Here is a 13225-nt window from a genome sequence, read left to right on the forward strand (position 1 = left end):
TTCCCACATCAGTTTCATTGTTGAAAATCAATTGGAATTGCTTTTCTATGATTTACTGAATAGTCTTAACCACAAACAGAAAAACTACTAAAACCCACTGTTGCATTTTTGCAAGACTCTAAAATAGTGTCAAGCAGGAATATACTGTACACACACACACACACACACACACACACACACACACACACACACACACATATATATATATATATATACCTGCTTAAATATGACACTGTTTTAGAGTATATAATGATATTATATTTATATATATAGCAAATACAAATACAACATTTGGGCAATTTTACCACACAGCAAAGTCCTTCATGTGTACATTTTTGTCCTACCTCTGCAGCACATTAACATCACTTGACACTTGTTTCTTTTCTCATCGCTGTTCAGGATGCACCAATTACACTTTGGAAGATTTTTAAACAATAATACATATAAATAAGCAAGATTAGAAAAGATTATGTGTGAGTGAGGGGAGTTAGAAAGCAGAAAATTTGGCACCATTCTCTCCACAATTTGATTATTTTGTGATGTCATTTTGCACTTGTAAATTATTAATTTACTCTACCCTCTGTTTAGATTTCCATTTGTTTAATGTTGGATCATTCATTTTACAGAATTTCACTTCATGCCCTTTGGATATAATTTTCTCGAGATAAGTTGCAATTTTGCAACACTGGGTCTTTAAGGGTTAAAAATATGTTTTCTTGGGACCAGGGTCATAACCAACATAGACATTGAGGGGGGCATGTCCCCCTACCCCCAATATTCATAATAGCTGTCAACTGATATGTTTGTTTCCATGATTGATTATAAAATTATTACATTTGAATCCCCACAATCCTGAATATGTGATTACTGTAGATCCCTGCATGGGACAAAAGAAGATTACATTCTATGCAATATTAATCTATTCTCCTGACATCTATAAGGCCACACTTGAAGAAACGAATGTAAGGTGTGAAAAGAATCTACAGTAAATGTGGGAGTGAGTGAAAAATATATCAGCAAAAGAAAGCGACAAAGAACAGCAGGCTAATTCAGCGCCTCTTTCTATGTGACACACTGATACCTGGGCATGTCCCAGCACATTCATCATGCTTTGCTTGTGAAACATGCCTTTCATATGGTTGAGGCTGTTCTTATTATGATTTAACATTAGAGATTTAACAAAATCAGACTATTTGGAATAGAAATTAATTCAATATTGAAATTAACACATCTAAACATGTACATTTATGTTGAGAACTGAATGAGAGCATATCTGACCTTTTATTTTAAAGTGTTTCCAGAAGAAAACCATGCATGCAAGTTACATGGCAAGTCAATATCTGCAATATTTAGGGTAATATCGTGGTATTTTTATGACAAATTGTCATGTGTTATTGAGAGTGTTTTCCCCCACATGTTTAGCTCACCCTCCTCCAATCAATGTGAGTTTGTGATGTTCATTTTCTTGCCACCTACTGCTACTCCTGCTGTAACATGCAGTGGCATTAAACAAAAATAATTATAGACTTTAGGACTCAGTTTTGATTTAACAAATAACAGTCTGTGTAGGAGTGAGAGAGATGTGAAAAGCCACTTGTGTGCTTTGTTTTTCCCCTTGACATTCAAACCCATTGTCAAAGCTACAGGAGTTCAAATGTGATATAAAATAAAAAGCTAAGAGGCAATTAGAGCAACATTGTTCAAATGTGCAGATAACTAGAAAAAAACATACACAAACAAATAACTAATCACAGTCCCTGACATTTTAAACGTGCCATCTTGATAGCTGCATACATGATCTTAGTTATGTACTTCATTTTCTTAAAGAAGCTTAAAAAACACTAATTTTGCAAACAAGTCAAACGTCTATTACAATACAGTGCAGCTATCCTACCATAGACAAGTGAAACACATAGTGTATAGTGATGATTGTCCTTGAAAATGACTATGTACTATTGGTTTGTTTCACTTCAGCCACTATGAGGCTAGTAGTTGGATTATATATTTTGTATTATTATTATTTCTGCCATGTACTTATCCAGGATCACTGCCACTGTAGACAGCACAGACTAATTTTAACATACTGTATACAACTTGGACTCAAACTTCAAATGGGTCATGATGACAGAAAGAATCAAATTTGATACTTGATCCTTGATCTTTTGACATACAGTATGAGGTCATTGCACTATGAAAACATACTGTAAATTTCCTTCTTCCTCACTCCAAGAATATTATTTGTTGAAACCAAGCTGCCAAAATGCCTCGTTCTCTATACATCCTCAACATTGTGATGGCACACTGTGGTAGGTACTGTATTTGCATTTGACTGCTTCCACAACAACACATCAACCTAAACAGAAATGCTCAAGCCTTGGGACACAATCTGAAGAGGTGCTCTTAAACTCTGCTTTACCAATTATCCTGAATAAATTGTTGATAAATCCCACATTAATTTGAAAGAAATATTTTCATTATTTTGTTTCGGAAATACAGTATATGGACCTCTAAATACCAGCCTTGACAGCTCTGTCTTGAAAGTTTCTAGATTTTTTTCTCTTATAACTTGCTGGCCACATGTTGAGGGTTTATTTGTGGCATAATGCTGATAAACACAAAAATGAATTTTGACTAGTTTTTTTTTTTATTATAATTTTTTCTCCCAATTTGGAATGCCCAATTCCCACTTTAATGGGTCCTCGTGGTGGCGCGGTTGGGTGGTGCGGTTATTCACCTTTAGTTGCCTCCGTTTCTGAGACAGTTAATCCGTGCATCTTATCACATGGCTCACTGCATGGCATCGCAGAGACTCACAGCATGTGGAGGCTCATGCTACTCTCCGCGATCCACGCACAATTTACCACGTGCCCCATTGAGAGTGAGAACCCCTATTCGTGACCACGAGGAAGTTACCTGATGTGACTCTAACCCTAAAACTACCATAGAAACAATGATTTAAACAACTTTACAGCTCAAATATTTTACAAGCTGTAACAGAAAAATTTATGTAAGTGCTTTTATAAAATATTAAGCTTCACACTGCCTTTAAGTCTATCTATCCATCCATCCATCTATCTATCTATCTATCTATCTATCTATCTATCTATCTATCTATCTATCTATCTATCTATCTATCTATCTATCTATCTATCTATCTATCTATCTATCTATCTATCTATCTATCTATCTATCTATCTATCTGTATAGATAGATGTGATGTATCTCACATTAAAAACATACAGTATAGTATAGCCTAATATTCTTTGCCTAAACTATATAGCCTAGTAGATACAATAGTAGCCTATTTATCGAAGATACCTTTGTTAAGTTTAGCAACTGTACTAACGTGAATACTAGTATTCATGCTTAATTCAAGTCTAAAATACATTAAAACACCAGTTTTGCTTGCAAAATGGGTTTCCGTTATTCCCCAAACTTCCTCTAGAGCTAAACGCTGACCCGACTCTCTCCCTCCTCGGGGAAGGCGGGACGTATTAGCCGGGGCAGGGCGTTCTTTCTGCGGTCAGAGGCGGCGTAGTCGTTCTAGGGGTGGGTCTTTCTTGGCAAAGGAAAACCCACCTTTTTCATTGTTTGGAACTCGAAGGAATGTGTTGGTTTGATCTTGCGGCGCAAGGGAGGGGGTGAGAAAAGGAACTAGCGAGGACCCTGCTGAGAATCGCTCTATTCATCCTCGAAAAGTAAAAGCGAGTAGTTTGTCCTTCCAGAGAGCTTACTTAAAGGACGCTGACTCGAACTGAGCTCTTGAGAAAATTGTTGGGAATTGTCCTCCTTCTACCGAGTGCTCAAGGTAAGAGAAATCTGAACCAGGACTATTGACCTCCGTTTGTGGAGGGGGAGCTGAATGGTGGAATCCTGCCCCGTAGACATAACTCTAAACTGCGGCAACTTTACCACCCTCCTCCCCCTCCTGTTCGCCGCAGTCGAGAGCAGCAGGTAGGCTAGCCTACTCGAGAAGCCGGACTGCGGTGATTTTAATCGCGGTATTTTTCCGGTGACAACGAATTTAACAGGATCTTTCCGAACGGTGGATGTTCGGTATCAATAGCCGATATCTAGAACAGTCGAGCATGTGTGTTCAGATTATTTTGGGGGCAGAACCAGAGATTTCCCAAGTCTTTGCACTGTTCAGATTGAGATGTTCTACGTCAGCTGCTGCATCGCGCGATGTAGCCAACTAAAGTTTACAATGCAACATTGTGAAAATTCTGTGCGGTTTGAAAGTCTTCATTTGTTCCGTGCAAACAGCGAAATGTCAAACTGAAATTCCTCGCCACGTACACTACAAGTAAACGCACGCGGGTTTGCTCGGAAAATATTTTGAGTTTGCAACATGAAAAGTCTCTTTCTCTAAGAACAAAACCTCAGTCTTTCAGAGAATTTAGGTCTCTTACGGGTTAGAGTAGCTAAAGAAAGTAAGTTTTTTATGATATGAAGTCGTTTCCCCTTTATTATACGGCGCTTAAGATACCTTGAAAGCGTTGTCTCTCGTACATTTCTGCAGAATAAGCAAAGCAAGACAGGCTGGAATTAGACTTATATCGGCTTCAGTCAGGGAGCTCATGTTCGTCTGACAGATGTCCGATGTTAAATGTGGGTTTCTGGATCGTAACGTGTCTCTTTTTGACGCAATGTGTGTCCAAACCAGCGCTGCTACCCGCGTACACGAATAGAAATGTATTTCAAGCCGCGGCTATTAATGTTGACAGCCGTTATTAGAGATGCGTTCACAGATGATGACAGGCACGATTAAACGCTTTTGATGTCTTTAAACAGAAGTTTAACCTCTGCTTTGCTTGGCTCAAATAGGCATATACGCCAATTTTAGAGTAGAAAACTGCTGTTTTTGCCCTTGCCAAAAAAACCGGGTGCTTATTTTTGACCTTCGAGCTGTAATTGAATGGGATGTCATAATTCTGGCACTACATGTGTAGAGGTCAGGGGATTGATGGCTTGAAGCTTTGCGCATGTCAAAGGCTATTGTAGACTACATTTTGGTCTATGTGTATGTACAACCATGGACACACACGCATATGTTGGGTTTCCATGTTTTATGGGGACTTTCCATAGACATAATGGTTTTTATACTGTACAAATTATATATTCTATCCCCTAAACCTAACCCTCACAGAAACCTTTCTGCATTTTTACATTTTCAAAAAACACAATTTAGTATGATTTATAAGCTGTTTTCCTCATGGGGACCGACAAAATGTCCCCACAATGTCAAATATTTCAGGTTTTACTATCCTTATACATTTGGTCCCCACAAAGTGATAAATACACACACACACACACACACACACACCTTTGTTTTGCTATACTTGTGAGGACATCTTATAGACTTTTGTTGATTTTATAGCAGGCTAAAGATATATTCTATCCCCTAACCCTACCCCTAAACCAAACCCTCATAGAAACCTGTGCACTTCATTAGACTTAAAGATAAACATAATTTAGGTGATGTATAAGCCTTTTTTTTTTTTACTAGTGAGGCCCAGCTAAAATGTCCTCACAAATGGGTTCTCTAGCAATTTTACTATACATTTTCAAAAATTTGGCACTCACAAGTATAGAAAAACCTGGACACACTCACGTATATACACATGAGCATTATTTTGTCTGGTTAGCTGTAGTGGTGATGGTGATGGTAGGGGGTTGGAAAGCAGACATAAATAAAAGAAACATAAGCTATGAGAGAACGGCAATCCCCTCAGATGCTCTATTTCGCTAGGCAGGTGGGGCCCATAAAGATAGGACCTGCCATGACCTGTCCCAGACTTGAAGGTTTGCATTCATGGATTTGCAGTAAGCCTGTGAGGCAGTGTCTATCTTAGTGCCTGCAGAACATTTGTATGCACTTTAGTTATTAGCTAAATTTATCTAAGCGCTGATTCATTTACCTGAACTATCCAAAAAAAAAAAAAAAAAAAATTTCCCTGATCCCTTAAAGGAATTGTTCACCAAAAAAGACAATTCTTTCATTATTACTCAGTTTTACGCCATCTCAAACTCTTATGACTTTGTTTCTTCTGCAGAACACAAATATTTTTTGATGGAGATGTGATGTGAATATAAGTCAATGGGGTCCAGCACTTCCAATCTCCAAAAGGACATATATGCAGCATAAAGGTAATCCAAACCACTCAATTGGTTTAATCCAAGTCTTCTGAAGTGTTTAAAGGGCTCTGCACATGCATCAAGTGCAAGGTAGAGTGATTGAGCTACAAATCATGGCCGTGCCCAGGAAACTGTAGAGGTCAATATTTATAGTGAATTATTATTTTTTTTTTCACCCAAACCGATCACATCACACTGTAAAACAAATTCCGTAATATGTACGGTAAATAACCAGCAGCTGTAGTTGCCACAGATTTACTGTTAAGAATACGGTAACCACGTTTCAGGCTTAATGATAAACTTGATACATTAACTATCTGAAAGTGTAAAAATCTGCGTTTTACTCTTTAAGTTATTGTTAATCACCGTACCAATTTCAGAAGGGCACATGATGACATGAAGTTCATCAAATGAACATGAAGCCCTTCCAGGAGCAATGACCAATAAACATGTAGAGACACACAAACACTAAACACCATCAGGTTAGCATATGTAAAATTAAAATAAACATTAACTAAACTACATAAAATATAACACAGTATACCCCAAAGCATAACTGATATTAACAAAAATATGAAACTTAACTATTCCCATAAAATATAATTAAATGTAATGGGTCACACATGAAATACTGGGAACGGGCGATAATCCTTTTTTTTTTTTTTACTGTAAATGTAACAATAATTTACCATTAAAAAGTACATACACTCTCTTGTTAAACATAACATAAATGCCTTACCATTAATTATACAGGAAAATCATACTTTTAACATCTAAAAAATATAATTTGTTTTTCTGTAAAATTACATGTATTTTCTTTTTAATTATTTGATAGATTTTTACCATATATATTTCAAGGTAACTACCCATTAACCATTTACGTTTTTTTACTATAGCATTTTTACTTTAAAATTACGGACATTTATTTTTTTACAGTGGAAGACATGGATTAAACCACTTGAGTTGTATACTTTATGCTGCCTTTTATGTCCTTTTTGGAGCTTGGATATTTTGGATCCCATTGACTTGCCTTGTATCCATACAGTATATTCACATCAAATCTCCATTGAAATTTTCTTGGTTTGTGTTCGGCAGAAGACAGAAAGTCATACGAGTTTGACGTTGCATAACAGTGAGTAAATAATGAGAGAATTGTTAATCTTTGGGTAAACTATTCCATTAACACCAGCACTTCTCAAATTCTGTGAAATACTATTACAGTAACAGGCACTTAATGGTTTTATCACAAGACTGGACTGGACGTTTAGCTTTACTTTTGGTCTAGCATAGTTGTAGCACTGTAGATATATGGAAATTGTAGTCATGGAACAAGTTTAAATCTTGTGAGTTGTCTTGGACCACATCTGTGCTGGCAGTTTGTCAGTTTTAGATGACAGTGACAAAATTTCATTTCATGGTAAGAATTAATGCCCATAAATGTAATTGAATGTAAATATGTAAAAATTTAATGCGTACATGGTTGGATTTTTTTAGGACACTGGAAGAAATCAATTGTGCAATTACTCTTGAACACCATTTCCAGAGTCTGCCCAAGCTCTGGATTGCATTCTAGAGTCAGATGTATTTGTTTTTAGTCAACAACTATCTGACACACTCCTTTTGTTTTTCTGTTTTTGTCTTGGTCTTTTGTTGCTGCTTCTCTCTCTCTCTTTCTCTCTCTCTCTCATGAGTTTTGCAACCTGCAATGCAGTTTTCTTCCACTCTCACCTTAGAAGGGCAAAGGTTGCATTCTGTTGAGCTGTTATTCTTAGTAATACAACAGTGCATGTGAACTTTGAAAGTTTAAACAGGACAGGTGTGTGTGTGTGTGTGTGTGTGTGTGTGTGTGTGTGTGTGTGTGTGTGTGTGTGTGTGTGTGTGTGTGTGTGTGTGTGTGTGTGTGTGTGAGGGAGGGAGGTCAAGGGCACTTCTCATTCAAGTGAAAGTTAGATGATGACAGGTAGCACAATGATCAAGCCATGAATACCTGTGCAATGTAATTCCTGCCCTCCCTCACCACTTTCCCTTATGAGCAGGTTTTGCCAGTCTGCTGATGGCTTTTCCACTCGGCACAAGCATGCAGTAAAATGCTGGTGAAACTGAAGTCTAATGGTTATCATTGTCCAATAAGAGTAATTACCAGACTTTGCACCAGACCTGAGGATTATGGAGTGGCTAAATGACTAGTCTGGGGTTTAAATTGAATATTGTGGTTTCATGCTCTCTCCTGGAGTTCCCTCTTACTCCCTGTCTTCCTCGCTCACATAAGCTGACAGATTCTGATGCTGCTCTGTAAATGTCTTTGTTGAAGTTTTCAGTGCACTTTTTCTTTTAGATGGACTTAAAAGCGAGAACATTTACTGACCTCATGGGGCATATTGTTGCTTCACATGACACCATGGTTCTCCTTTCTCAGTAAGAATGAGTCTGTGAGTCAATAGTTTTTTTCCTCAAATGCAAAAGGAAGTGAAATTGTCAGTGTCTTTTACCAGACATATGTTGGTAAAACTTCTTGCATGCCAAACAGTAAAGTCATTGTGGAGGACTAGCTTCTGATAGTTGTAAGCATAGTCCTAGCACTGCAACTGATGTTAAAAAACATTTATCTTGAAAATGCCCATTTTCAGGCGGAATAAAGAGTTTTCTTTACAAAAAGACTCTTAATTCTTGTGACTGCATGATAGTGACACATAATGAGGTGTTTATGGGGAAATATGACCAGATCTGGTGCACGGCTAAATGTCTCTTCTGCTGCCAGGATGAGGGAGAGCTGGCTGACTGACATTTTGCTTGTTGAGGAAGAGGTGTTAAAGTGTGAACACAAGAATATTACAGCAGACAGATACGCACACACTGAACAAGTACAGCTGTCCCAGTATTTTGAGCCTTGAGTATTGATATCCACACAGGACCATAAGATTCAGAGTTGGTGTGCTTTCTTTTATGAGGAATTTCAATGAGAATCATAACACATGCAGTTTACTGTTCATTTGATTTGTTGATATGGTAGGACTTGTGAATTTCACATGAACAAATGTGGTAGTAGTAGCCTAAACTCAGTTTGGAAGTAATTTCCTGATACAAAAATTTAGAATTTTGTAAGAAAAGGTAAATTGTAAAGAAGAATTATTTCCTTAAAGCTGAAGTGTGTAATCACGTTGGCTTAATGAAACAACATACTATTATTCTACAATCTTTGTTTAGGTTTTTTTTTAAATTTGTAACATTAACTCCTCCTTGAGTTTTCAAGCTATATCCATCAAACTTGGCGCAGACCTTCAGACTATACTGGAATATTGTGCTATGTCTTTTGTAACTGAGTAGGCTTAAGGTTTTCACACAGTGGACAATAAAAAAATTGGAAAGTCCCATAGTCTTACATTGGTGGAATGTTCAAATTGGCCAATGGAATTCTAAGGGCTGTCACGATTATGAAATTTGGAGTGAGCTTGGTGTTGGACAATCTGTTGGATGACCAGTGCCGTTCCTCCCTATAGGCAGTCTAAGTAAGTTGCTTACGGTTCCTGATCCGAAGACATTGTAAAGACAAAAGACATTGTAAGTAGTGTTACGAACAAACTGATGGGGCCCCCCACACACATTGTTGCTTGGGGCCCCTCAAAAGGCTTGGACCGGCTCTGCCAATTATGTTAGGGGTAGTGTTTGGGAAACCTATTTTGTCAATTCTGTTTGTTGACACTAGTGACACAGAAATTGCAGAATTCAGATGTAAAAACAGGTTCTTATGGAAGGAGAAAGTGTATACTGCTCCATGAACGGCACCCCCTTCAGTTCAGCTTTAGATAAGCCCATTGTAGGTTCGAATCAGAGTGACAGGGAGCTGATATCCTGAACACTGCACCGCGTCTGGGATTGCTGATGAGGTCATACATCACAGAAAATGTTAGAAGAACTCATCAGAGTCTACAAGCTAAAAGCACTCGACGTCATCTGGAAAGGATGCCGTTTGTCTTTCCTCCTCAAAGATTTGTCTAAAATTTCACCTTCAGAGAAGTACCCCACCCATATTTACATTTGTATGCGTGTGTACAGATTACAGAAGATTAAGTGTGGTTTAAAGATCTGGTGTGTATTTAAGGAGAAAGCCGGAACTGAAGAGTCATATGCCTACTTAGATAGCATTTTAAGGCATCATATATGTGCTTCCGATGCGAAATGAAAGCTGTTACAAAAGGTAGGCTACTTTATTATGTTGCCTACATAATACCTTGCCTACAAGATACCTTGTTGTATCCAAATTCTGAGGCAGCATCGGATGTTTGTGACAAACTTAATAAAAAAAAAAATGTTGATTTAAGAATAAATTATATTTAGTATATTTCATTGAGCTTTGGCAAATAATGAGAGCTTATGAATAATAACCTGACTATGTGTAAGGTCATGAAAATGCCTTAAATGGCTTACTTTTTTTATTGGTGTGTGGTCATAAACGGTTTAAGCATAAACTGATTGGAACACATCGATTTTTGCACATTAACTTGATTTTGCTTTGCATATAAACACCTTTACTGGCATTTTTACCAGCTTATCCAATGTGCACAGGTGTTGTGCTCATGCCTGTTTGTGTTTTGATGTGGAAGTAGAGAATAATACGATTTCAAATATGATGTAAACAAGGTTTCTTACGTTGTTTTTGTTTTAATACACTGATTTTTGTTAGTTATCAGCGTAATATTGTGCATATAAACAGACTCACTGAGAAGTATCAAAAAAAACATTTCAGTGTAATAAACTTTATTATTTTACCCAAAATTTGTGTCGGGGACTAAATTGGGCAGTAGGTGGCAAGGCAAGCTCACTAGGTTTCGTATCAGAGAGCAAGAGTAAGAAGTATCTATGTGAGAAAAAGAGGGGATCTGCAAATGTTTCCTTGTTGACCTCTGACATGTTTTTTCTGACACCCCCATCCTCTGCGTCTGCCCTCTCTGACTGTATGTGTGCTGCTGTTGAGAAGTGTAGGTGCGAGAGGGGGAGTGGGTTCAATATATCTCTGAGGTCACCTGAAATAGCTCAGCTGAAACAGAGTGATGCATAGAGAGCAGCCCACATGCTCTGTGATGGTGTAATATTCACTATTTATCCGGGACGGAACGCTGAACGCAGCTGCAGCGCTCCGCCATTGCACAGAATGGAATGATTACATTTAGCCTAAAGGCCTAGGTATACTTCGTTTTTGGATGTTCCAGATTGCCTCATGCCTGGTCGACTGCGTTGCCTTTGTGAGTAAACTTTTCTTACCACGAACTAATTAGAATGTGTTTGCTTTGTGACTCTCTTTTAGTACAGTTAATGGCCAATGCATGTGCAGATGATGCGCCCAGCCATGGACCGCATGCAAGAGTCAAGAATAATACAAAATATATCATTAATTATCTTGTTTTTGCTTCATGGCATCCTTAAGATAATCTACATTTACTTGTTAAGCAAAAAATGCATAGGATACTAATTAAGGATTGTTTTCTGAGAATATGTCTTGAATTGCATTTATTTGTCTTTCTTGATTTTAAGCATAAACATCATTGAAGTTTGTTCGATTTACTCTATACTTAAAACAAGAAAAGTTTAGATACTTATACTGGAAAGCAACACACAAATATATATTGTGATGACTTTTCAGTCCCATGTTCATGTCGTCCAAAAGGTCACACTTCAATGACCCAGGATTCACTTGAGACTGCTCGCTTTCTTAGTTCTGCACTGCGCTACCTATTTATACCCTCCTCATCGAAACACAAGCAGGGACTCTCAGGCCCAGCACTGACCTGATTTCCAGCCTTGCAGAGAGGTTAAGTCATGGGCAGGGAAAGAAGCTGTGCCTGCCTGCCGCACAGTTTCTCACTGATGCAAGAGCTAGTTTTAGCTGACAGGTCACGTTGCTGTCTGCACAGTGCTGTAAAGTTCAATTTGAGTGCTATTGTGTATCTGAATAACTTCTATCTGTCAAAGTTTTTTTTTAATTTATTAACCAAATTAATTATCCTACAATGGGGTGCAGTGAAGTCCACTTGTGAAAATTCTTTTTTTTTAATTTTAATTTTTTAATTTTTTATTTAACAGCTTTGCTTCCATTACAAAATAATATTATCAGCATAACAATTTGACTGATAAGTTAACATACATTTCTTATGATGTGGTTTACCCCCCTTTTTCTTTGATTCGAGCTGCACACATTCGAGCTGGTATGGACTTCATAAGTTTTTGCAATGCTGATGGTTCCAGCATGATTTGAGAATGTTCCAGAAAGGTGTGCTTCATTGAATGGAGCCAAACATGACCTTTCCTAGTTAAAACGGTCAAAGATTTCACAAATTTGCATATTTGATTAGTGACCTGGAAATAATGTAGAGGCTTAAATATTTCTTATTACAGTTTTTCACAATTGCTAAGACACATTTCTATGAAATATTCACCCATTTTCCCACAACTGTAAACACAAAAACAAATCTTCAAACTACATTTACAACACCCCTGACACTTTTGCCTAAATCAAACAATCGCTTCAATACCATTTTAACTTTGGCCTAAACCAAAAATGCTCTGAGCATTTAAACCTATACACAGCCTGTCAAAATGTTAAAACTACCGAGCAACCATTAGAAACTACACCAAAAAATTTAAAACATTGTGTTCAGGGCCACATAGGTACAGAAATAATTCTTGATTGTGCATAAGGTCTTTTGTGTTTTGCATTCTTCATTGCCAAGTGCATAAATTCAATTATGAGAGACCAATTGTTTTCACAATAAATATTTACAGCATTGTATACAGCAAGTGGCAACTACAGTAGTACACGTTCAGAATATAGCATGCATGAAAAAAAACTTCTGTACTGTAAAATGCCTAAGGAAAAATAAAAATTTAACTGTGCCTCAGCATCACACCTCTGTGCCGAGTCAGGCCAGAGGACTTTGTCAACATCACATGCCACATTCTCCCATACAAGGCAACAGCGGAAGAATCATCTGGTGTGCCAAATCCAACCCTGACAGGACTACACACTTATAACACCACAGGACATTTCCATGGCCTGCTGAAGATTTTCCCTGGTGTAGGATTTACGGTCATA

At 37.6% G+C, this 13225-nt stretch overlaps 1 protein-coding gene across 3 annotated transcripts in view; it reads left to right on the top strand.

Annotated features, from left to right (window-relative positions):
• The first annotated feature begins 3607 nt into the window (after positions 1–3607).
• Positions 3608–13225, top strand: part of luzp1 (leucine zipper protein 1) — a 66976-nt gene continuing 57358 nt past the window's right edge. For all 3 annotated transcript variants that reach the window (XM_052153590.1, XM_052153589.1, XM_052153591.1), the window contains exon 1: positions 3608–3808. The gene's annotated coding sequence lies outside the window, so the exon portion shown is untranslated. The remainder of the gene's footprint in view (positions 3809–13225) is intronic.

Source organism: Xyrauchen texanus, chromosome 22 (genome assembly GCF_025860055.1).
Source record: "Xyrauchen texanus isolate HMW12.3.18 chromosome 22, RBS_HiC_50CHRs, whole genome shotgun sequence".
In the NCBI taxonomy this organism is placed as follows: Eukaryota; Metazoa; Chordata; class Actinopteri; order Cypriniformes; family Catostomidae; genus Xyrauchen; species Xyrauchen texanus.